At 37.2% G+C, this 24,081-nt stretch overlaps 1 long non-coding RNA gene across 1 annotated transcript in view; it reads left to right on the top strand.

Annotated features, from left to right (window-relative positions):
* Window positions 1-619: 619 nt before the first annotated feature.
* The window catches only part of LOC135295937 (uncharacterized), a 131,152-nt gene continuing 107,690 nt past the window's right edge, over window positions 620-24,081 (top strand). Inside the window, exon 1 of the long non-coding RNA XR_010357974.1 lies at window positions 620-882. This is a non-coding gene — a long non-coding RNA (uncharacterized LOC135295937). The remainder of the gene's footprint in view (window positions 883-24,081) is intronic.

The following is a 24,081-nucleotide window of genomic DNA, read 5'->3' as shown; positions in this document are numbered from 1 at the left end:
TAATAAGGTCTCAAATTTGGCAAGGATACCCTTGGGAGAGTTTTAATGATTTGACAGCACTAAACATGTAGAGGACAAGCAGGATGCTTTGTCTCCAGACTTGTAAAATGTAAAGCATTATGGAGTCTTGTCAAGCTGCAGACTTTAGATGCAATAAATAAGGATAATGAGACATTGAAAACAGAAGTGGAAAACTTCAATACTCTTTATCATCAAGACAAATTTTTTTGTATCATTAACCTAAAATTTCACGGAATAAACATAGATTAGAAAATCTACAAGTCATAGGATTGAAATAAGGGGAGGAAAAGCAAGGACCTGGTTGCTAGATTTACTTGCATTCTGGTTTTGCAGGGACAATGGTGAACTTCTACATCATGAAAGAACTTGAGATTTGTATGCATATCAGAGGTTATTTTTCTTTTTTTCACTTGTCAATTTACTTTCTCAAACAATATAGATAACAATATCATCTGTGTGCTTCCCTGGTGAATTCCCTTTTTATTACTTTTTATTTTTTTATGATTTCATAAGGACGTTGTTTTGTCATCATTTAGACTTTTTGTCAAAATACTTATGTATGTTTTTCAAACAGCTTCTCTTTGCAACTCTGCTTCTTCATTGCAATTGCGATAGCCATAAAATAGAATTTTCTAAAACTGGAGAACAAGCTGATATGCTTCATCCAGCAGAGCTGCAGGCTATTTTTCATGATTGTACATATATTGTGTTGATTATGATGAATCCAAACGATTTTATATAGGAAGCAAAAAGCAGGGAGAGTGGGAAATAGTCTGCCTTCTGCCAGCCAGCAGAAGCTTGTGAAAAGGATTAAAGATGAATATGTCTTATGAAATTGTTACTACTCTGACTTATACTGAGGTGGGTAAGCATTTTCCCTCTTTTACTGGGCAATTGCTTTGATATTTTCTTTAATACATTGTTAAAATATATTTGTATTGCAAAATATTGAACATTTTAAAGCATGCTGCTATTTTTGTATATTCCAATTACTTATTATGGAAAATTACTGCACTGTAGCTGCTGCAAATGTAGCTTATTTAACAGCACTTGCTGTTCTGAGCTGTCCTGTTATAATGGCTCAGTAAGATAGGAGCACGTACACCACTGCGTCAGAAACAAAAGGCAAAAGATGTTATTTAGCAAACTAGAGGCAGAATAAGTGAAAGAAGAGAGATCTCGTGGCTTTCAAGACAAGGACATTCCTATTTCTTAAAGGGATTGATGCATTTGCTCGTACTTCATTTCCTTTGAGACTATCATTACAAGCAATTTATGCAGACCCCTCAGACAAATAATTGTGTAACCACAGAGCCTTGTGGTCTTTATGCTGTTGGTGCTTTGTGTCTACAGGCTTGGCCACAGCAAGCAAGGCTGGCTGCAAGCTGCAGCAGCACGTAGCATATCCTAATGTCCTGGGGTTCAGAGAACATTGTTGTGGAACAGAATGTTATGTCCATGTTAATGCACAGAATTTCAGCTGTTGAAACTGCTACTCATTATTCCATCAGATTGTTTAATTTCTCCAGCCTCCATTTGCTGCAGCTAGCATTTAGCAAGAAAGATTTCCCACTGCCACTAGCCTTCAAGAGAACTTTATCCGAGGAAATGACTGGTGGTTGCTGCAGAAGCAGGACCCAGAGAAGATACTGGGAATTTAAATTTCTGGCAAGAGTTTTTAAAATAGATCTCATTTACACTGAATAACCCCAACATTAACATGACTCAGCTTTTAAAGTGATTCCATTAAATTACATTAAATTCAATAGCTAACATCCTTTCTGTGAATAAAAATGTATTAGTTTTAATTAGCTCTCTGCCAAAAGTGAAATAAAATAAATAGAAACAAGTCGAGTTTTATTCTTCCTAGGAGTGTTCACAAATGCACATCAGCTAATCCACTTTCCAGTCACACTTTTGGTTAAGTCAGGTTCATTTTCCTGATTGCCCCTATTTAGACAGGTCTTTGGAAATGGGCTCCAGTTGCAAACCTCAGGTTAGGATGTGAATATAAATCAGTGAACTCTAAGCCTGCTATTGGGATACTGTCTGGGTCAGACCAACATAGCTTTGCCCAGTTAACCTCTGTTACCCTTCAGCAATGCCTTTAGCATCATTTTACTGTTATTAATGCTTCCCCTTTCTGTAACTTTTTGAGCAAAAAAGACATTGGACTGTTCTGAGGTAAAGCCCAGCTGTGGCTAATAGCAGGGCTAGTGGCACTGCTGCTGAGGAAAATAGCAGTGACAGCAAGAAACACAGATAAAATTGACACTGAGACTCTGACATAGTAAAGATTAGCTTCCAGTGAAAATTACTCCCTCGTGTAAACCAGCAGCGAGACCATCAGAGGGATCGTGCCACCAGCATCTCCCCCATAGAAAGAGAAACAAATAAGTTTTACTACATTTTTTTGGAAAAAGGAAACTGATAGTCTGCCTCCACCCCCCCAGAGGTTCTTACATTTCAAATCCTTGTTTTCATTGCACCAGACACATCCAGCAAATGCACATCAGTAGTGGCAGCAGCACCTTGCTCTGTCTCAGAAAGACCTCTGCACTTTCTGACAGGCAAATTTCCTGCCCTGGGAGTGCCTGTTGCCAGTCTGTGAGCCAAGACACCTCCTTGCCTGCACTCAGTCCTGCCTCAGCTTTTGTTCCCCGTGTGCAGCATGCCAAAGGCAGAGTTTTCCAACAAAGGAAACTGTCTGAAGGACTCCTAGGACATGGATGAAAGAAAGGTCTGAGGCTTTGCAAGCAAGTGCATGAGGATGGACAAGAAATAGCATAAGGATCCATCTCGGCTTGGAAAGGGAAAAAGTTGAATGATACAACAGGATTTTGTGTCTCCCAAGAGAAACAGAACAAACGGCATTGCTGCTGGGCATCTGAGGAATTTCTAGACTAGTGGTCTAAAAGAGGATTTCATTCCCATTTCTGGCCTACAAGAATTCAGGTTGAAAAGGAAATAGATGACTTCAGGCCAAAGCTGTTCTCTCTGGAGATAATATAGGCTGAGCTCAGAGGGAGATGTCTTTCCATTCTAAATTCTGCAGAACTGCAACCAATTCCTCTGACCAAGCGTAGACTTCTACAACAGACCATCTCAATAACTCCCTAACAGTGCTGTTTGTCCTCATTTGATATAAAAGGGATTTAGCATGACTAGCTTATATCCAGGCACAGAAACTCTAGGCAAGATGACTCATACTGCCTATCATTAACTTGAGAGAGTTGGAAAGATCCAGCCAATTCCCAAATTTGCTCTGAGGATGACAATAACAGTGGTGAGTCCTGTGGGATCATACACATGCTAGGGTTACACAAGTGTAGTGCTACCTCCCCTCATGATTGCAGCCCTGAATGTGGAAAGTCCACACACATATCAATGTGATTGATGAGTGAGAACAGCTTTAAACTGAAAGAGGACAGGTCTAGATTAAAAAAATTAGGAAGAACTTCTTTACTATAAATGTGCAGAGACACTGGCACAGATTGACTGGAGAAGTTGTGGATGCCCTATACCTGGGGCTCCATCAGGGGCAGGTTGGACTGGGCTTTGAGCAATCTGGTCTAGTGAAGGTTCCTTACAACCCAAACGACTCTATAATTCTATGATTAAAGGTATTTTCCAACCAAAAAATTTCTGTAATTCTATGGTATTTTATTATTTCATGTGAAGAGAGCCTCTGGCTCTGCTTGTGCTGCACTCCTTGAGCTCTGTTTGATGATGGTACAGGCCAGACTCATGATGTCACCACTGTAACTCCTTCATTTTTCTTGCATAAATTCTGCTTTAGATCAGTGTCAAATGTTCTTTTGTGATGAGCATCTTTATTTGCCTCGATGTGCCTGGTTCATGGTTGCAACTCTGAAAAAGAGTAAGGTACTGCATGAGAATTGGGGTTATTATGACTGTGAGAAGCTTGTGAGAGAGTCTGAAAAATTTGTAATCGCTAATTAGTTCCTGTTCTGATGACCCAGAAGCTGAAACTTTTAAAATATAAATCACAGTTATGTAGCTGATACATTTTGATGCTAATAGTAAATGTCATTCCCACTCAGAATGAAAAAACACACAATAGGATTTTGCAAACCTGTTCAAATATCTTTGTATTACAATAATATACATAACTGCTTTCAGGGAAAGAATTAATGTGGTTTAGTCTCTGGAGCCTACAGCATGGCCTAGTCAGGTTGAGTGATATACATAAATAGTGCAGATACATATATGCAAGCACTGTTATTGACACATTCCCTGCTTGCTCTCAGGGGTCAGGTAACTGGGTTCTGACACTAATCTTTAATTTTATTTTTTTTTCTCAAGCAACAGTCTTATTACGTGTATTTTATTCAGTTAATCGGTGGATGTGCTATTACATTTCTGATTCCTTTCCTGTAGTCTCTCAATTTGAGGTTATTCCACTATGTATTGCATACTGACATGAAGATGAGTTTGCTTTTGCTGCTGCTGTTTGCTTCACTGGATTTAGCCCTCTGAATTTCATACCAAGAGTTACAGAAATTATGGGAGCAGAAGCTCATTTCAAGAACACATGGGCAAAAATACATAACATAATTGCACTGATAAAAAAAGATGGAAAGCAAAGCTAAAAGGAATTTTTAGAGATATACCTAGATAAAATGCTACAAAATAGGGTGGCATTTGATATTTAATCTATAAGAATACTATTAAAAGTTTATTTTTGAATTTAAAAAATAAAAATAATTTTTACTGGTATTTTAGGCTTTCAGGCATTCAGTGGTTGGACCTTGACAGATTTAAAAGCAAGATTTGTGCAAACAGACTAGATATTTTTAAGTAAATTCTGAAACTTAAGATGGTCTTGTGCTTTACTTACTAAATCCTCAGTGCTCAGCATAACCTCTGTTCAGTTGTAAATTTCCTATGCAGAAGTAATTTAATATTTTTCTGCTTATCTTCTTTTTGGTTGTTGCTTTTTTAAGTACAGAGACAAAACTTTTTTCTCACCTTTTTTTTTTGAGTCTTCAGTTCTCCTGCAGAAAACATAAGAAGATGATTTCTGTTCCCTCCACAAAAACTCAAAAATCAAAATGAATTTAAACTGATTCCCCAAATATAATTTTCTAGGTCTCATTTTTCTCTAGCAGTTCAGACTCCACCTCTCTAAATTCTTACCTGGCAGCCAAATATACCTTCTCTTTCTTACCTAATTCTGTGAGGATGACTGGAATACACAGTCAAAGCACAATGAGCAGGATTTCTTTGCATTTCTCTCTTCAGAAAGATTTATAGATCAGTACTCTTCCTCTGAGAGAGCAGCTGAATTTGCCTTTTCCTATACCATACATACTTTTTTTTGCACTTATTGGATGTTTTCCACAGGGAAATGCAACAATATTTTTCATGGCAGTAGTTTTTGGAAAACTATACATATATGTATGTATATATTAAAAATTTTATATATAAAATAAATTATATTTATTATAAAATTATATATTATACAATAATATTATAATTATATAATAATATATTTTATATAGTGATTATATATTATTATATATATTATTAGATTTATTGTAAAATCTAAGACTTCTTTATGTTAGCTGTGATACTAAACACATGCAGACATTAATCTTGTTACTGTTTGATTTGACTTTGCTTTGTGAGCATAAACTTTTGACAGTAGCTGTTGCTTCTTCCTGACTCAGTGATGTAACATCTCAGGAAATGCTTGTTTAGGAACCTGTGTTCTTAGCTACCTGGAATTGATGATACCATGGAATGAGATTATAATAGGTGACACCCTTCCCTGTGAAAAGCACAAAGTAAAGCAAATAATTTAGTTGAAATGTAGGACAAGTTAAACAATTATTTAGGCTCTTTTTTAATGAAATGGCTGCATTTTAATGAAGTGCCTTGCTCTCCTGTGGGTTATCGAGTGTGTGTCATGAAGGAGGAGGCAGATATGAAAATGACAGTGAAATCCCAGCCTAGGAGTAGCAAAGGTAAGGGTGGTTTGTGACTCTTAGTTCTCATATCCCAGCCCTAATTCTTGGGGGGAAAAAAATACTCATATGTACTTTCTACCAAAAATGAGCTTCATTTCAGAAGTCAGACTTTTTTTTTTTTTCGAATTCTTTTCTTTTGGATGGGCCCACCTGTTTACATATATTTTCAGTGCCCACAAAAATTTCCAGAGCCTTCACTTGATATCTCACTCAATTTCTAACTCTTCTCCAAAGGGTTATTGATGGCTCCACTTTAGTTTAGAACTGCTGATGTCCCTTTGACAAGACAAAAAAAAAAGAATTTTACAGCCTGGAAATAAAAGCTGTCACTGAACATGAATGCAAAGTGGGAAGTTAATATTCAACTACTAAGAAATCATTTACCTACTGTGAGTGAAGAATGATATGAGGGGTGGTAAGGTGTGGTTCAAACCCTGGTACATAATCTTTTATGCATTGAAAATATATGTTTATACAAATAGACATTTTGAGCCCTCATCTTTAAACACTTACTGAGAACAATATGTGAACCTCACTCTTGATGAACAACATGCACAATGAGATCTAATTAACTTTGGGGTGATTGTAGTTTCGGACTGCTGGGATTCAGGGACAGTGCAATAACAATAAAAGAATAAAATCCTTGTGAATTGCACTCAGGGGAGCTTTTGGCTTATCATTTTGAGGATTTGAGCAGCAAGAAAAGAAAAATATATAGTGCTAGCCATGGACATCATTCAGTACCACTATCAGCATAGAAATTCCCTTTCATTCATTTTGAAGCAGTTCTCATTCTTCTTTAAAACTGGTTTCTCGTGATAGTGAAGTAGATCAAGGGCTGGATTTCTAGAAAGATGTACACATAATTTCAGGAATAAAAAGGCCATCCATTTGAGCACTTCATACAGACATGGCCATATGGTTGCATTGTCAGCATGGTGAACTGCATCTGGAACTGCAAGAAGCCTTTGCCCAGCTGCCCTACACATGCATGTGCAACATGTGCATTTGTATTCATCAATAACAGAAGAACAGTGTGTATATCTATAAAAATCGTGGGTGTACATTCATAACATCTATGTTGGCATTTCTGAATTATGGCTGCTGTCTCACCTTTAGGCCTTTTTAGATGTATTAGCAATAACTGAGTCCTAACTATCTTGCAGCTATGTTGGAAGGCATACAAAAACAGGGCAAACACCAACTTGTGTACAAAGCTACCTGATAAACTGTCCTTATTTTTTTTTTTTTGCCTTCTTTTCTGTCATAGGTATTGGGTCTTTGAAATTAGATTAACCATTCTTAAACAGAGTTAATGTTTATTTTCAGATTTATCCAGTTCTTTACTGCAGAATTAAAGCTTAACTTGAAGGACAGAGGATTTTACCTGGCAAAGTTTCTCAGAAAACTTCTATCAACACTGAGATCACTTGCTTAGACTATGGATTTTCTCTCTGAAATTATATAGCTTTATACCAGTCCATTCCAGTAACTCAAATGTGTGAGCACTAAGTTGTGAAGCAGACAATCGAGATCTCAGAGGCAAAAATGAGAATCCCTAACAGTGTTTCTGAGGTGTTAAAAAAAGATTTTATTTGATGGCATACATGTTGTTCTATGGATAAAGTGTTGATATCTCTTCACTTGTACTTAATGTAGCTTGTCTTCCAGCCATGCTTTGCTGTAAATTCAACTGAAAAAGATAAAGAACATTTTTGTCATCCTAACCATGTATCACTGCACTCAAAGATTTGCATGTATTGAACTTCTATGACCAAATATCCAGAGTGTGCCAAATGAAGTATAGTAAACAAATGTAAAATTATGATCCTGCAGTCCCTTTCTGCAATTGAAAAGTAGATACTGAAACACAAATAAGTAGAAACCAGGGATTTTTTTTTTTTCATGGAACAGGTCATCAATGAAGAACAACCGAAAAAGAATCTGATTTTTGCCTGAGGTCCCATTTATTTTCTGTTGTCAGAAAATTATTTTCCCATTTATTTATTTTCCCATTTATTCCTGTTGTCAAGTAGTTAATTTTGTTTTAATTAATATTAAACCTAAAAGCATAGTGCATATGTCTATTTTTATATCATTACTAGATACCCTCATGTTTTTCCCAAAGTCTTCTCTAGATGCCTAAATGCATCTGTTACTGAAAGGAGTTTCAGTGGTTTTTCACACAGATCACTCAACAGCAGTGAACCCAACTTGGAAGCTCAGAGTCTCTCATTGATAGCTTTTTTCCATATGCCAGATTGATCCATTGACTGGGTTTTCTGCAGCCTTGCCATTTTCTAAAAATACAGCACATTCCAGCTGCTGAGAGCAAAATCCCAGTCCCAGTGGAGTTAATTTTTGTCTTTTTAACAGCCTATTGTAAGAGACTGTATCAAAGGCTTCCAGGAGGTTGCAGTAAACTATTTTAACTGGCTCTTCTTCAGTGACTCTTTTGTTCATGCTATAAAGGAATTCTAGTATATATAGGGCAAGACTTGCTTTTCTCCAAACTGTATTAATCCCTGCTAACTGCTATTCATGTGTGCAGTTTGGTTACTCTATCTAGCTTTAATTAGTATTTCAGCTATTTTACCAGGTACTCAGGAAAATCTATTCTGACTGCAATTGCTAGAATCTATTCTTCTTTCGATCTAGGTACATCATTTACTACTTCCCAGCCTTCTGCAATAGAGCTGATTTTAATGAGCAACTGCTCGTGGTTAGTGTATCTGAAGACAATACTTTGTGTTTATTTCAGCTATTCCCTGCCCCCTGGAGAGACTTAATCTTCACTTACATCTAAATGAATATAAATGTGACTCATTAAGTGGACAATTAGTGTTGTTTATGAAATTATTTTTCAAGTGCTTGCAGTTCCTAACCCAGGTCAGGTTCTGCTTTGGGATACCAAGGGTCTCCTTGCAACGACAGTTGTTCTGACATTTAAGGCCATGCTCAGACCTGGAGGCTTAGGTGGACTCTGTTGCCAGCTCTGGTAAGGACTTTCTGTATGATATTTGGCAAGTCACTTTATCTTGCCATGTCTCTGTTCCCTTACAAGCACCATCATGCTCGCCCTATTTGCCAATGAGGTGCCAATCCCTCTGGTTAGAAGGGTTTGTGTGAGACCTCTGTCTCCCTTTCTGGACAGCTTGTCCATGCTCAGAGCTGGAGTTCCTGCATCAGGGGACAGCTTTAAATGGAGTGCATTTTGTTTAGGGTTGTATTTTATGAGATTGGCCCAAACTTAACCTAAGCTTGGTGAAAACATGGAATGACTATCAAGACAGTGGAGTGGAACATGGTTTTCTCTTATAACACATTTTCTCTAACACCATTTCCGGACCTTCTTGATATGTTAATTCTCTTTCAGTTTTCTGCATGAAGAATTTCCTTTCTTACACAAAACAAGTCTCTAGGTCACAGAAACATCAGATTGATCGACACAGGGACCTCACCTCATGATAATGAAGAAATCATCAACACCAATTCAAATTCAGATTTTCATCTATATTTTTTGATAAGATAAAAACAGCAACTTTAGTTTCTTTGGCAGTGAGATTTTTTCTGAGGCAGTAAAAGGGAGAAGTGCTAGAGAATTTTAGTTATAAAGGTTAGAAGACAAACTGAACAACAGTAAAGTAAATTTATAAAGAGCTCTAAAGACAAAGTACGAGCCTTACTGAATCTGCCTTCACTGCTTAATACCTAACACTTTATATACTCTAGAGAGAGGATTTAACTAGAGTGTTAAAAACCTATGTAAATACTCCCCCAAACTCTCCTTTTTATGTAAAACACCTTTCCATGCTCATAACACAAATAGGATTTTGCATGTATACCTTCTGTGCAAAGTTTGCTAAAGATTTGCTTGTATTTTATTCAAATGTTGAGTATGTTTGTTCCAGCCTTTTCTCCTGTGAGTTCTAATGATTTTTATTTTCTCACTACAATACCTATAATAGTGCACTGGTCTCATGAAAGCAGCAGAGGGTTGAGCAACTGAAATATCTCTTTTCTAGCTCTAAAGGCAGCATGCTTGGGAAGGTCATTTTTGCAACCTACCTGTGGATCAGCAGATGGCACTCTCGCAGGCAGTATATCAAGTCAGAAATCCTATTTGTAAAAAGGAAAAGGAATATATAACTCTCTTTACACTTCTGCGTTTTTGTTATCTCACCAGGTCACACCATTCTGTTGCCATATTTTTGATACTGACTCATAAATTCATTTTCCAGCTTCTGGTCCTGCACTCTGTTCAAATCAGTATGTCTTTTACATATGCTTCTAAGTCTATGACTTTCACATCTCCTTTTAACTTTCTTCTCCTAATCTGAAACGCAACATTGTCCAAATTAAATGGAAAGCTTATTTTACTCCATTTTTTGCTTCTGACTCAGAACATCATTTTTCTTGCTTTGTCTCATTTCAAATGGGTGTTAAAGCTGGACTTTTCCCTTTCTTTCCCTCCTCATTCCTATTTTTTCCTGGTTCCTGTCTTGACCAGTACTGCACGAAAGCTCACATTGGGTTGAGTTTTGAGTAGCAAAACCTGTCCACTGACTTCTCTCAAGCCAGAAGTGCAGTGTGAGTGCAAACTGTGTGCAGTGGGGTGCAGCAGGCAATGCCAGAAAAAGGCCAGTCCTGTCAGACCACCTTGGAGCTGCAATTTCTTGTTCAAGAGGAGCAATGTGTGTAGCAGTAGGCAGCTAGAGGGACTGTCTGTAGCAATGTACCTGACTGGGTCTGCCTGGGATGGAGTTAATTTCCTTCCTAGAAGCACATAGAGTGCTGTGCTTTGGCTTTGTGACTAAAAGTGTTGATAACTCACCAATGGTTTTTCTCTTTTTTTGGCTGTTGCTGAGCAGTGCTTGCCCAGCATTGAGGCTTTCTGTTTTTCCTGCTCAGGTTCCCCAGCAAGTAGGCAGGGAGTGCACAAGAAGTTCCCCTCCATTACCTCAGATTTGTCAGGTCTGTAGCTCTCATATCTTTTTGCTGGATTATGTAAATTGTGGTCCTTGCATTCTCACTCTGATCAGAGTGGGACACACTCTTCTGTGTATTCCTGATGGTTTGCTCCCACCTTCTCCACAGCACTAAACTGATTTCTGTGCAGTGGCCTCTTGATGCCCATGTTTCCCCACAAGTATCCCTGTGCTGTCCTTCCATGTTGTCTTCCATTTATGGAACAGGCTTTGGTTGGTCACTTCTTTCCTGCCTGTCAAACAGTCTGTCAGTCCTCATTTATGCTTTGACAGGTCTTCTCTGCAGTGATAAATTTCCCCCATTAGAAATTACTGCAGAGCCTGCAATTCAATATAATCACATGCAGACAACATATCATCTTGTACAGAAGTCTGAGCCACTTCCCCTTCAATGGCTGTTTCCTTACATTTTCAGAGCAATGCATGTAATTTAGTCTGTGTGATTCCTATCAGCTGCAAAGAGTTAAATCCACATGTAAATCTTCAAAGATCTGGGGGTGCCTTTCCAAGTATTACATTATCTATCACTCTAATCATCCCGATAAATCTGATTACACATCTTTCAAATAAATAATGTTGGGTTTAGGTTTGCCTGGAGCTTTTACAGTTTTCCAATCTGTATCTATCAGCTGAAATTTCATGTGCACTCAGCAATTGTTATTCTGTTGTTAGGAATTCTGATATTGCTGACTGCAATAAAATTCATTTGAATGCTACGGATGTAAAAGATTCTTTGTTTCTCATGCAGAGCTGTTAAATTTTAAGACAGCATTAGTTGAAAAACTGTCATTAGTAAGAGAATTTTTATGTCTGATTTTTTTCCTTATTCTCATTTCAAACAGGTTCTGGAAACATTTTAGGTTTAAGTTAAAGTAGCACTTTAAAAATTGATGACACTATGGAAATTAAATCCTAGATCATCACCTAAAATTCATATTTGAAGTTGGCAAAGTTATAAAATTACTTGATATCATGATTCCCCCCCCCCCATTTTTTTTTCAAATTACCAAGTTTGAGCTAATTCAGACTAAGCTGTTTTAGCTGTAACTCCTGTATGTGTCCAGAGCTGAGGTGTGTGAAATAATCTGCAAGCATCTGTACACATCTGTACTTAGGCATGACTTTTAGACATGTCTGTTTACAGAATCACGTCTATAATGTTTTTAATTTTACATTCAGAAACAAGTGCATCCACCTTTCTGGTTCTATTACCAAAGCACTTCACAAACAAAATTTATGTCACTGGTGTGAAAGAGACATATATTTTACAATCTTATCATGTTTATTAAGTGAAACAGAGTTCATCCTTTGCCACATTAGAGGCTGGCCCCACAAAAAAAGTTCCAAAGCTTTCAATATTGCACATATTTATGCAGTACCTGACTCAGGGGACATAGAGAAGGGAGATTGACATTACCATGAAGAACAATGGGAGAGTGAGTCATAAGAGTGCCATGTATGTCAGGCACTGAGGAACTGGTGTCAAATGCAGACTGTTGTAGTTTTGTATCCAGAACTGGAAATTCTGGGAAGAACTCAGGCCTCTGATTGTCTGTCTCATCCAACTGGCATCATAAATTGTTTAGTGAAAAGATGTCTCTTGCTAGTAGTATTGTCAGGCTCCAGAGCAACTGAGAACAGACACTAGGAGTGCACAAAGAATTCCTGATGAGATGCACAACTAGTGACAGTGTTGGCTTTATGAGTTATAAAAATTATAAATGTTATTATAAATGGTGAAGTCAATGAGGTTCTTAGTATTTACAAGGAGCTCTGAATCACATCTGCAGACAGCAGGTCTGCAGAGCAGCTCATCAGTGCTGCAGTCAGGGGAAAGCAGGCACTAAATCAGTGACACAACACTGTTCTGTAGTGCGTGATATTATTGGAAGCATAAAGCTCTTATATAAAATGTAAATGTTGTGCCTGGAGACCTGTTATTGATAAAGAGCAACAGTCATTTATATTTTTGAGATATCAGAGGTATTGACTCTAACAGTCTGGGTAAAATCCAAACTGGCAAATACTTATCTGAGGCATACAAAGCATTCCTAATGAAATGCAAAGCTGATAGCAATTCAAGTTTTTCAGTATTTTATTACAGACATCAATATGTCTGTAATATAAAGCTTATCTGAGTGGAGTAAGTACACATACTTTCAAGTAAAATTAGACGTCATATCCCAAGAAGGTGGAAGAAACATCGAATCTATCTGCCTCACTGAGTGAAAGTGATCACATTTTGTAGATAAGCCTTTCATGTTGAAAGGATGTGAAAATTCATGTTCATATAGACATTTGTATTGTATTTCCCCTAAAATGCTTAAAAATAAAAAAGATGTGAATTTGGGCAAGATAGAGAAGGTATTGAGGGAAAGCAATATAATTTAAAAATGGGAGAATATAGCTTTTGATTTTTAATTAGATTTCATACAACTTTAGAAGGTGTAATATTCTCCATATAACTTCCTTCCACATATTTCACATTCTCCAAATCTTTCTATTACTTTCTGGGAAACTATCTATTGTGGCAACCAGAATGGATTTAGATGTCCAGATAAGCTGTAATCTAGGTCTGCCTATCCTCAAAAACCGAAAACCTAGCAGCATCTCCATTTTAGAGCATTAATTTCTCCTGGGAGCCTAAGCACAGTCACCAGTGTATTCTCAGAAGTAAACCAAACAAGACCTAGATATTTTTCTTATTTAAAAACCATTGGTAGTCAGGAGCTGAGGAAGACTACACTGAATTTTCCAAGAAAGATCATACCAAACTTAAACAGCACAGTGTCTGTATTTTCTATACAGATGAGAGTAACTTTATTCAAACAAAAGAAAACACATTTGAGGCTCACCTCAACATGAGCTGATACAGACCTCCAGCTTATTTTTCCAGGACACAGTCCTAACCTCAGTAGATAAGACTCATACTACATTAAATACAAGATTTCTGGCATCAGGGAGACAATTGGCATGGAGGGTCCAGTGAGATAAAGACCCCCCTAGATTTGCTCTCAATAGAAGAAAAGCCTTCCCTTTTATTTTAGTTCTTCCCCCTTTGACAGATATTACCCAGTCTTTGTCTGACCTTCATCACAGATGTAATTTGTTAGCATTTATAGCAACGCAGATGGGTCTGCCAGTCTTTCGGAGAAACTTTGTCATTCTGCATTTTTCAAGGGCTGAAAGGCTCTTGGAAATTAGAAATGTCACCTACAATGTCAAGTTGAGTTAAGTGTCCTTTTGTGCTCATTCTCACTTAGTCACTTAAGCCTTGGAGCTTTCACTCTCTGCTGTCCTTCTGCAGCTGCAGTGGTGCTCACGTTGACAGGGAGAAATGACAAGACACATAAAGGATGAGCCCAACGAGATTCTGAAGGCAAACAGAAGACCAGTGCTTGCAGAGACAGCAGCAAGAGCATTGAAATAATCTGATTCACTGAAAGGTTTCAAGGGAGGAAAATCTATATGGGAATATGTTGAAATGGTTGTGGTGCTGACAGTCTGAATAGGGAAGGAAATGAAATTTATGAGTCATTGAACATCCCAGGTGAGTTCTGGTGATTTGCTGATCAGCATAGCTGTCCCATGTGCTTTAGGCACTGTTCTCCCACTCAGTGCTTTCTCTCTGCATTTTCTATGTTGTATCTCCCTGATACTTCTTAAGGTTAACAAATTCATAACCAGTGGTATGATTCAAAGGCAACCAAGACCTCAGGGGTTGGATGACAGGACTCCAGAAATGCAAACAGGAGGGTTAGTGAGTGATACATTTAAATGGATGCAGGCATTCAAAGAATGCAAAGTATTCTTATTTTAGTTTTAATAATGGCATAATGAAATAAAACTAAGTCTAGATCTGGTTGGTTTTTTTTTTTTTTGAGTGCAGAGGTCTTGCAAGCCCATGTTCTAACCTTGGTTTTGAGTCTGGAGGTAAATCTGGGATCATGACTGCATAAGAATACTCTAAGGCACGGGAAGACACAGAGCTTGGCCTGTGCAGTCCTTCAGGACAAGCCAAAAAGTGACCCCTTCTACTGTGTATGAAAGTCAAGTATGTCAAAACTACTTCTGTTGCCAGAGTGTGATTTGGTTCCTGAAGAGGTTAGGAATCCTGCCATCATTTTGGAGTGTTTTGTTGTGTCTGGTCTCAGTGAAGAATCAGAAACATACATAATTTCTACTGAAAACCTAGAGTGCTTAAATATTCATATCATATACATTTTTAATGTAGAGACCAATTTACTGAATTTAAGTTCAGTGAAAAACATATTCCTCACTGGGAAAAGCTGAATAGCCACAAAAGTGAGTGGTGGAGGCTTTTACATCTCATTGGAAAAAGAGCTGTTTTCAGGCAAATATAAGGCAACCTCCAGTGTAACAAAAAGGCATTTATTCATGTGCTGAAAGAAAACCCTCTAAATAAGGTGATGGGAAGTTAGTCCCCTATTTAGGGGAAAAAAAGAAAGAAGAAAAAAAGCATTTTGGATTAAAAGTTTCAAACTCTTTTGTCCTTCACAAGTAGCTTCAGGATTTGGCATGGAGGATTCTAATTTTTCCACTGCAACACCTGGAGATAAAGGAGGAAAGCCACAGGGCACAAAATGACAAATCTGTGTTTTGAGAAAGGAATCCCTCCTTTTATGTCCCCCATGTAACTGCCCACCCCTGGATTTACCCAAAAGTCACTAGAAGTCAGTGGAGATAAATAGGCCCATCTAAGTGCTGAATTATCACACTAAGACAGGATAAATTTCGCTTTAGAAGTGCATCTCTCTCCTGACTTATCTGTAAGAGACTTTCAAGTAGCTAGTTTAGATGCAGCAATGGGATGAGCTCACCAATTTAAACATGTAAATTTAGGAATCTTTGTGCAGACACATAGGTTAACACTGAAACACAGGTGTCCATCACATGCAAGGGTCCAAGGCACCAATTACAGTCAGTAGAAGTCTAATCAGTGCAGCAATTGGAGTGTGGAGGGAAGTTCACATCCCTCTAAAGTAGGTGTGAATTCAATTGCTCTCTTGGCAGTGCCTGTTGCAGTCACAGCTGTGACTTTCCATCTTGCAGCAGGCTGATTCTGCACAGGATCTTCTGCAGGTCCTGTGTTGTATCTACCAGCTGAAAAAGTATGTCTTGGACACCACAGAACATCTTCAATAGCCCTACAGATCTGAATTTGTACAATTGACCTCTTCCCACAGTTTCCAGCCCTACAGAACTGAATTTATACAATTGACTTCTTCCCACAGTTTCCAGCAGGCTGAAACCTATTGAGGAGTTGCCCATAAAGCACAAAGGGATGTGAGGCCTCAAGTGTTCTTCTAGGCACCTTCATTTAGGTGTTCTTAACCCTGAACTAAATTCTTGCTCTATGCTTGCTCTGCTGAATCCCATCATGGGAGCTTGTTCCAGGCATTTTGTCCCCAAGTCCTGGTTTCACAAAAAGCATTCTGGAAGTTTTGAAATGCTTCAGTAGAGCTGAATACCCATAAAATTAGGTCTGTGAGCTTTGGGGTCAGACAGAGCTCTGTGACAGTGCAGGACCCTCACTGCTGGACCTGCTAACCTAAACCCCAGGCAGGGGTCTGCTCATGTAAATAGTTTTTTCTACTTCAAGTAGATGAGCAGGCAGAGTTGAAAAAGATGGAAAAGTGCTCAAAATTACTGTGGCATTAAGGTAGGAAACTGGGCCAGAAGATGTCTGTTTCTGTGACTGCTCTTCAGAATGAAGGTGCTGTCATATATGGAGCTTTTCTTGACAAAAGAGACTTTCTCAAAGGCAGAGCACTGACCCGTCTGCCACAAGCCTCTGTGCCCTAGGAGTGCACAATGGCAGTAGTGGGACAACAGGAACCAGAACTATCAGCAAACCTACCTACTATTCATTAAAGAACCATGAAAACATGAAGTTCTGAGATAGCGGTTTTCATACAATTTAGTATTTTTCTGTTCTTTCTCAAGAAAAGAAAATAAATCCCATTATCTTTAGTTTTCCTTGGGGAGAGAGAGACATTCTCTTCATCACAGAGGTCTCCCTTTATCTTTAGAAAGAAAATATTAGGAAAGCTACTTTGCTGCTGCTGCTTCATCTGTATCTGCGCTGTCTTCTGTACTGAACACCTGAGCTCTAAATTTGCTTAGAAATGTGTACATACATAAGTAATGCAGAAAAAGACAGTAACATGACTGAAAGCTGCAACACAGACAAGGCAATTGGTTTCACTGTATCTATGTCTGCTAAGGTGCATTAATCTTGAAAAAGCAAAATGATATTAATGGTAATTTAAAAGAAAGAAGTAGGCTACTTTCAGACTGATTTATTTCTCTGGGCAGCTTCACTGTATGCTGGTGCAGTTGCAGCTACAGCCCAAGGACAGTAATGTATGCAATTGCTGGCAATCCAGGTAGCCAGACATATTCTCAGGTTTGATACTCCATGTTGCCATGACTTCTTTTTTCAAAATAGTTTCTTTTTATTTTCAACATCTGTTGACAGAACCCTAAATATAGGAATTATGCTAAGTCTTGGCTCTGAGTACAATGCTTTTGTGATATGATCTATTGCAGAAATATCAAACTGAAATTGGATCAGGAAAGCATACTTGCAATTTTGAGCTATCAAAACAATGTAGTGTTGTTATACAGCATAGTTTCAGAAAATATAGTGACAAAAAAGATTGCTGTGGCTATTTTTAAGTTGCGAGAATATAAAAGTAGAGGCTTGCAAGGCTTCTTTTTTCCAATATTGCAATTTGATACTTTGTGTTGACCAAAGAAAATATATTTAATGGGAATGAAAAAAAGTACTTTTTAGAAGAATAACTTATAAGAACAGTTATTTAGGCTAGAATATCAACAGTCAGAGTTATTTTTCTTCTGAGGCAAAGATTCTGAAATGGACAGTGCATACTTTGCCAATGTTCAGCACTGTAATGGAACCATTAGAGTAAATCACTACATTTGCTTCCCTGAGTACCCATGTAAATGATTGTGTTAACGTCTCGTCCATCAGCTCGGCACTATTCATTATGAAAATGTGTGTTTCAGCTCCAGCCCACATAAAAGGAGGTCTGATGAAGGAGATTTGGTGGAGTTCACTGCTGACAAATCCCATAGCAGAATGTGTAACTGAAGGGGGAAAATTATCACTGGAATCCAAAATTGGCATTATATGTTTCCAAAACCAGGGCTGGCTAGATCTAAGGCACTACTTATTTACCTCTACATGGATCTGTTTTCTTTTCCAAAGCTCCAAGCCTATAGTCCCAGCAAGAGCTCACACAGAGCTATTTCAGTCTGTCCTGATGTCTTGGTGTTTAAAAGAATGTGATGTTATATGTACATGAAACTTCAGTTTAAATATAGCTCATGCTATAATAAAAATCATCAAAGAAATGTACAGTTCCTCATAGAGTCACTCTTATGATAAAAATCATGCTAAAATTTAGTCAAGACCTGCATTGCTAATAAACCAGAATGTCATTTTGCTGTAGAATAAGTAAAATGGAACAGTTTTTAATCCAATTTAAATTTGAAAGAGCATGTGTTAGATCTGCTCTTAAAACTTGGCCCATTCCCACTCAAAATGCTCACCAGTCTGTTCCAAATTGTCTCAACACCACATTCCATGTTTTATTTTGTGTAACTACAAGGTCTGGGTAAAGTCTAGTCAGGATTTTCCAGTTGTTCATGTATCCAAATCTTCTTCTGGGAAGCAGAGGCTGAAAGGAAGCATTCCCCTGGTCAGCCTTTGGGCTGTGAAAATACACTCTCACCCCACATGGTTACTCTCCCAGTTGGAGAACTCTTGCTTAGAAGATTCTGCATTGATGTCAACCTGGACAATGCAGGAAGCAGGAACTGGAAGTACTGAAGAACTGAAGTACGAAAGTACTGAAAAAGGTTGCTGAAAGTACAGCAAAAGGCTCCAGTTAAAAATTTGTCATCTGGTTTGCTGTGAATCTCTCTTTTGGACAATATAATAACCTTGCTTTAGATTAGATGAGATTAGATGGATTGAGCTAATGACATAAAATGAAGTATACACACTGAAAATGAAATTCTCAAAGGCATTTGTAATTTGACAGAGATGTATTTTGCCATGGCATTTCTTCCTGTAGTCGACCCATTTTGGGCCAGGATTTTGCACCATGCACTGCAAATGCTGTTTCAAACTTTCTAGTTGTTGGACACCAAATATTAGGACTACTGATAAAAGAAATAGACATTTGATTATCCTACCACACATACTGAGGGACATGAACTTGAGAGAAGGAAAAGACAGCATAGTCTGCATAGTCTCTTCCATAATAACTTCATTAAATGCAAATAGGACTTCAGGGAGGACATTCTTCATAGTAAGAAAGTTATGACAATATGGTCTGAAGATAATTGTGCAAAAGTGTGTTGCAACAGTTGAAGGAGAATGAAAGGAGCTCTTGGTCCTCATAAAATCTAAGTACTCAGTTTTCTGCCACTTGGTTTTCCTGAACAGTATTTTAAACCAAACATATTTTTACCAGATACAGAAGCTATGCTCTAAAAAAAAAAATAAAAAATAAAGCAAATATCTCACTTTTAATTCCCTGGTTTAGCAGTATGATTTCTTAAGACATGCATGTAGCCTCCTCTTTTTGCAATGCTATCTCAAAGGGGAAAAGGCACAGCAACCTGGTTTATTCTAGAAACAGCAGGTAGTTTGATCTATTTTTACTGCAGATCATTTCCCAGGATACTGTGATTCTTATATTTTTAATCAAATGTGTGAATCGAAAACTGTGGTGTGACCTTTGGAAAAGACACTGCAGGACATCAGCTGAAGCTGTGAATAGTTTAAGTGCAAACAGGAAGTTGACTCAGTTGTTCTCTAACAAAAGACTGCGGTAATTTATGGAGTAGGAGTTGCAGTTTCAAAACATTTTTAATTGCTGCATTTGATCTGCTAGGCAGTATTGTGTGACAACAGCTAAGAATGAAATGTCAGTGCCTATGTTTCAGCATAAATTTATGCAGTGTGAAAGCAAAGAACCCTGTTGATTACAGCTTTTCTTTCTCTAAGTATTTCAGATTTACCTGAATTACTTTCAGGTTAAATGTGGTGTGAAAAGGTCCTCAGTCTTGTAAAGCATTTAAGTAGATGCATAAGTTTGTTATTATTAAGTCTACTTATGATGAAAAGAAAATTTATTATATAGGGGAAATAAAATGAGAAGGTATTTCACAGTGACCTATGTACCTGGGAAAACTCGTTTGATAAATGGGTCACTCGCAGGACAAAAATGCTTTAATACTTATTCTGTATTCTTTGCTTTTAGTTGATTATTATGGCAGCTTAAGCCTAAGAAAATTTCCATAAGTTTCCCTTACAGGAATTAAGTTACATGTATTGAGGAGTAACTAATTTATCTAACTTGAAAAAAAAAAATCCCCATTTTCGTATTTTACAAGACATTATTTTAGAAAAAAACAAACAAGCAAACAAAAAAACCCAAAAACCAAACAACAAACCCAAAAAAACCAGGACATACAATTATGGGCTTGAAGTCTCCTTGAAGTTTATAGAACATAAAACTATTTCTACAGCATACTTTAAAAGTCTCACTCATACACTTCCACAGAGGACAATATACCATATTGGTGGGTGCCTGCTGCCTTTTGGCAGTGTCTGTGATATATACTGTGGGCATCCAAGTCTTCCCGTAAACCATGACAATGAGACATAAACCCTCTGTGAACAAAGTCCTGAGTGATTTCCAGAGATATCCACTGATTTTTAAAGGCATCAGAAATGTGCAATCCCATTAGTAATTTTTATGCAGTGGAACAGATATGCCAGATAATAGATATGCTACTAAAAAAGAAACTGTTTCTGTCCCAAAATGTGTTATCATTTTCTTAAACAAGGAGGGAATTTTGAAGATATTTGTCATTAATTATAGAGATGATAATTACTTCTCTGTGGCTAGACAAACATTTATGTTCCTACATTAATCAGGAGCTATGTTTTGATAGGACCACCAAAAAATGCATGTGAGGATCAAATATGTGGATATTTATGTACTGATGCACACTTGTCATTCTCAAATTTCCTAGAGGAGCATGAATCAGTAAAGTTTTTCCTATTTTTTCCTGATGTCTTTTACAAAGTGGCTTTTGAAACAAAACAAAACCAAAACAAACAAACAAGTAAAAAAAATCAGGCTTTTCTTTATTATAAATGTTTGGTCTTATGTTCTCAGTAAGTAAATAATGAGAACTTTGGCAAGAAATTTTGCCAATTGGAATATTTGTAATGTAACAATATAGTAAGGACCAAAAGCTTTTATGCTTGTATAGAAATTGCTTAGCTTTCAGTGGGCAAGTTTTACTTAGAACAGATTATTCAGAATTAAAGATTCTTTTCATAGATATTCTACAAACATTTAAAAGAGGTAGTTTAATTTCATTACTCATTTTTAATCGTATTTTATAATTAATTTTTAATGTACAGTTTTGCCTGTCAGTGTTTTGCAATAAATAAATCTGGAAAGCTCAATCTTTTAAATTTGGTGTACTCTATTGTCTCTGTAATCAAAATGTCTAATTTGAGAAATATCTGTTTAAAACATTAACAAATCAGTTAAAAATGCTGCAAGCTATTTACATACAGTAGTATCAACATGAAGTTTGTTTTAGAGCATCTTTCATATGAAAATTTTGTAGTGACAAGAAACTTATGAGATAAATTTTTCTCAACAGTTTCAGACATTTTCAGACTTGGATAAAGGATTTTCAGTAATTTCTTCTGTACTTGCTCTTAAGGAAAGAACTGTAAGCCATATTTGACACTTTTACTTTCTGCAAGGAGAAAAAGACAGTGAAGAAAACTGACAGCCAGAAAAATGAGATGAACTACTTAGTAATTTTCATCTTGTAAATAATTGTCATGATGCTGAGGAAAGGTTTTTCTCCAGATGAATAAATACAAAACAATATACCTGCATGTTTTCCATGAAAAAGTCACAGCAATAATTGCACGTGTTGTCAGTAGCCAGGATTCTCAATTTCAAAATCCTGACTGCAGTGAGAATTTTAATAAATGAAATAAAGAAAGAAATGCAAAATGCAGAACCAAGCCTTTGACTGTCCCCTCGTTTTAAAGAGATCACTGCAAACCAAGGATTATTGTTCATGCTGTTAATGCTACTGAAGAGAAATTCTGATAACTTGTGACTTAAGACTGCTTCTCAAAAGTTGCATGGAACAATAGAAATGAGAGCAAGTAATCATTAGAACAAAACATCTCCAGTAAGTGTCACTAAAAAAATATACATGGAGAGCAGTGGGGCATAGTCAGTCCCCATCATAGTGGGTGTTTTTCTGTTGTTCATTTTTGGCTTGAAGAGCTTAAAATCAGAAAGCAGAGGATTCAATCAAAGTATCAGACTTGGAAAAGAAGACAAATTTTCCATCAGAGATTTCCAAATGAGGTTGAATTTCCTTCTGTATAGATGCTGCTACTGTTCTGGACAGATTCAATTATTTCAGAATCTTGCTTATTGTTCCATGCTTATCTTTCTTTCTTCATTTTATATTACCCTCACATCTTAGTCATCTTTTTCTGCCTGGAGTTCTTTGTCCTCTAGGTAAAGCACTCTCAGATACTGGACAAGAAGTCAGAATTTCTCAGTTTGAAGGAAGGATCTGTTCAGAAAAGCCATCTGTGCTTCCATTTTTGAATTCTGATCAGTCTGATACAAGAAAATAAGGCAAGGTTAGTCTAAGGTCAAAAGCCATTTTTGGTGGTCACAGAAGATTATGCTCTTTAATCCTATCAAGTTAGCAAAAACCACATAATAGAACAGGATAAACATATCAGAATTACCTGGACATTTTCCAGTGAAATTAATTTCTAAGTAATCTCATTTTCAGAGAAGTGATTTGCCAGTCTAAAAACTCAGTTTAGCTCTTGTTGAATAATGGACTTCATAATCCACATGTTTGGGACAGGTTCACCAATCTTGTATCTGTGGACTCCCTTCAAGTTTTGCAGAGTCAGGAGCCTTCAAGCCTGAAGTGCTATTGCTGGAGCAGAGGTTCCTGAGTTACTCTTCTGCCTCTGCATTAGTGATGTCTGGAGTATGAAGCAACTCTGTTTGAGGTGTGGATTTCCTACAGCAGTGTTCCCTGACTCTGAAATACTCAACTGTATTTAACTTGCCAAAACCTTTCAAAAGCTGTGAAAGATCATTTAACATTTTTTGGAACAAGAGAGAGACTGAGAATAGCTAAAAAGTGTAAGTTCAAGGTTGATTTTCAAGAGCAATACCATGGAAGGCTGATTATATTTTAAACAAGCAAAAAAAAAAAGGATAAAAACAAAGCAAAAAAACCCAACAAAACAAACAGCTAAAACTCAAACACCACATCAAAAAAAGCAGAAAACTACTTAAGACTACAAAATATTATTTTTTTCATTATAAAATGTGATACATAAAAAAAAAAAAGAAAAGAAAAAAGGAAAGTCTCTCTGGACAGAAATTCCATGTTTCAACTATTTCAAGCATACAGCATTCACCAAGGAAAAAGGCTCTTTATGAATAACAGTGTGTGACTAGGAAAAGAGAGGACTGCTTCTGTGTGCAGCCAGGTCTACCACATCAAGTCCTCAAGTACCTCCCATCACAGCAAGATCCTGCTGATTTGTTAGACACTATAGAATTGGAAAAGATGACTTTAAGGTATCTTGTGACTCGCCTCAGCTATCAAGTCCCTCAGTGAAATACCTTTTCAAAGAATATCTCTATCTCTCCTACTGTTCCTAAATGTGTTGTTTACATTAAGAAATTTATAATACTGACATTTAGCATTTGGCAGTGAAATATAATGTTCTTTAGGTTAATTACCCTTCCTACACACAGTGACAAGTACTATAAGATATTGTCTTTAGAACAGCTGGGACATTTTGTGGGGGTTCTCAAAACCCTAAATCTCCTATGAGATGTGAACAATACTGAGTGTGGGAAATGCTTTATGGCAGTATAGAATGATGTGTTTAATTAAGTGCTGTATACATGCACTCTACACTCCCTCAG

Source organism: Passer domesticus, chromosome 3, assembly GCF_036417665.1.
Source record: "Passer domesticus isolate bPasDom1 chromosome 3, bPasDom1.hap1, whole genome shotgun sequence".
Taxonomy (NCBI): domain Eukaryota; kingdom Metazoa; phylum Chordata; class Aves; order Passeriformes; family Passeridae; genus Passer; species Passer domesticus.
This window is presented reverse-complemented; position numbering and strand designations above follow the sequence as displayed.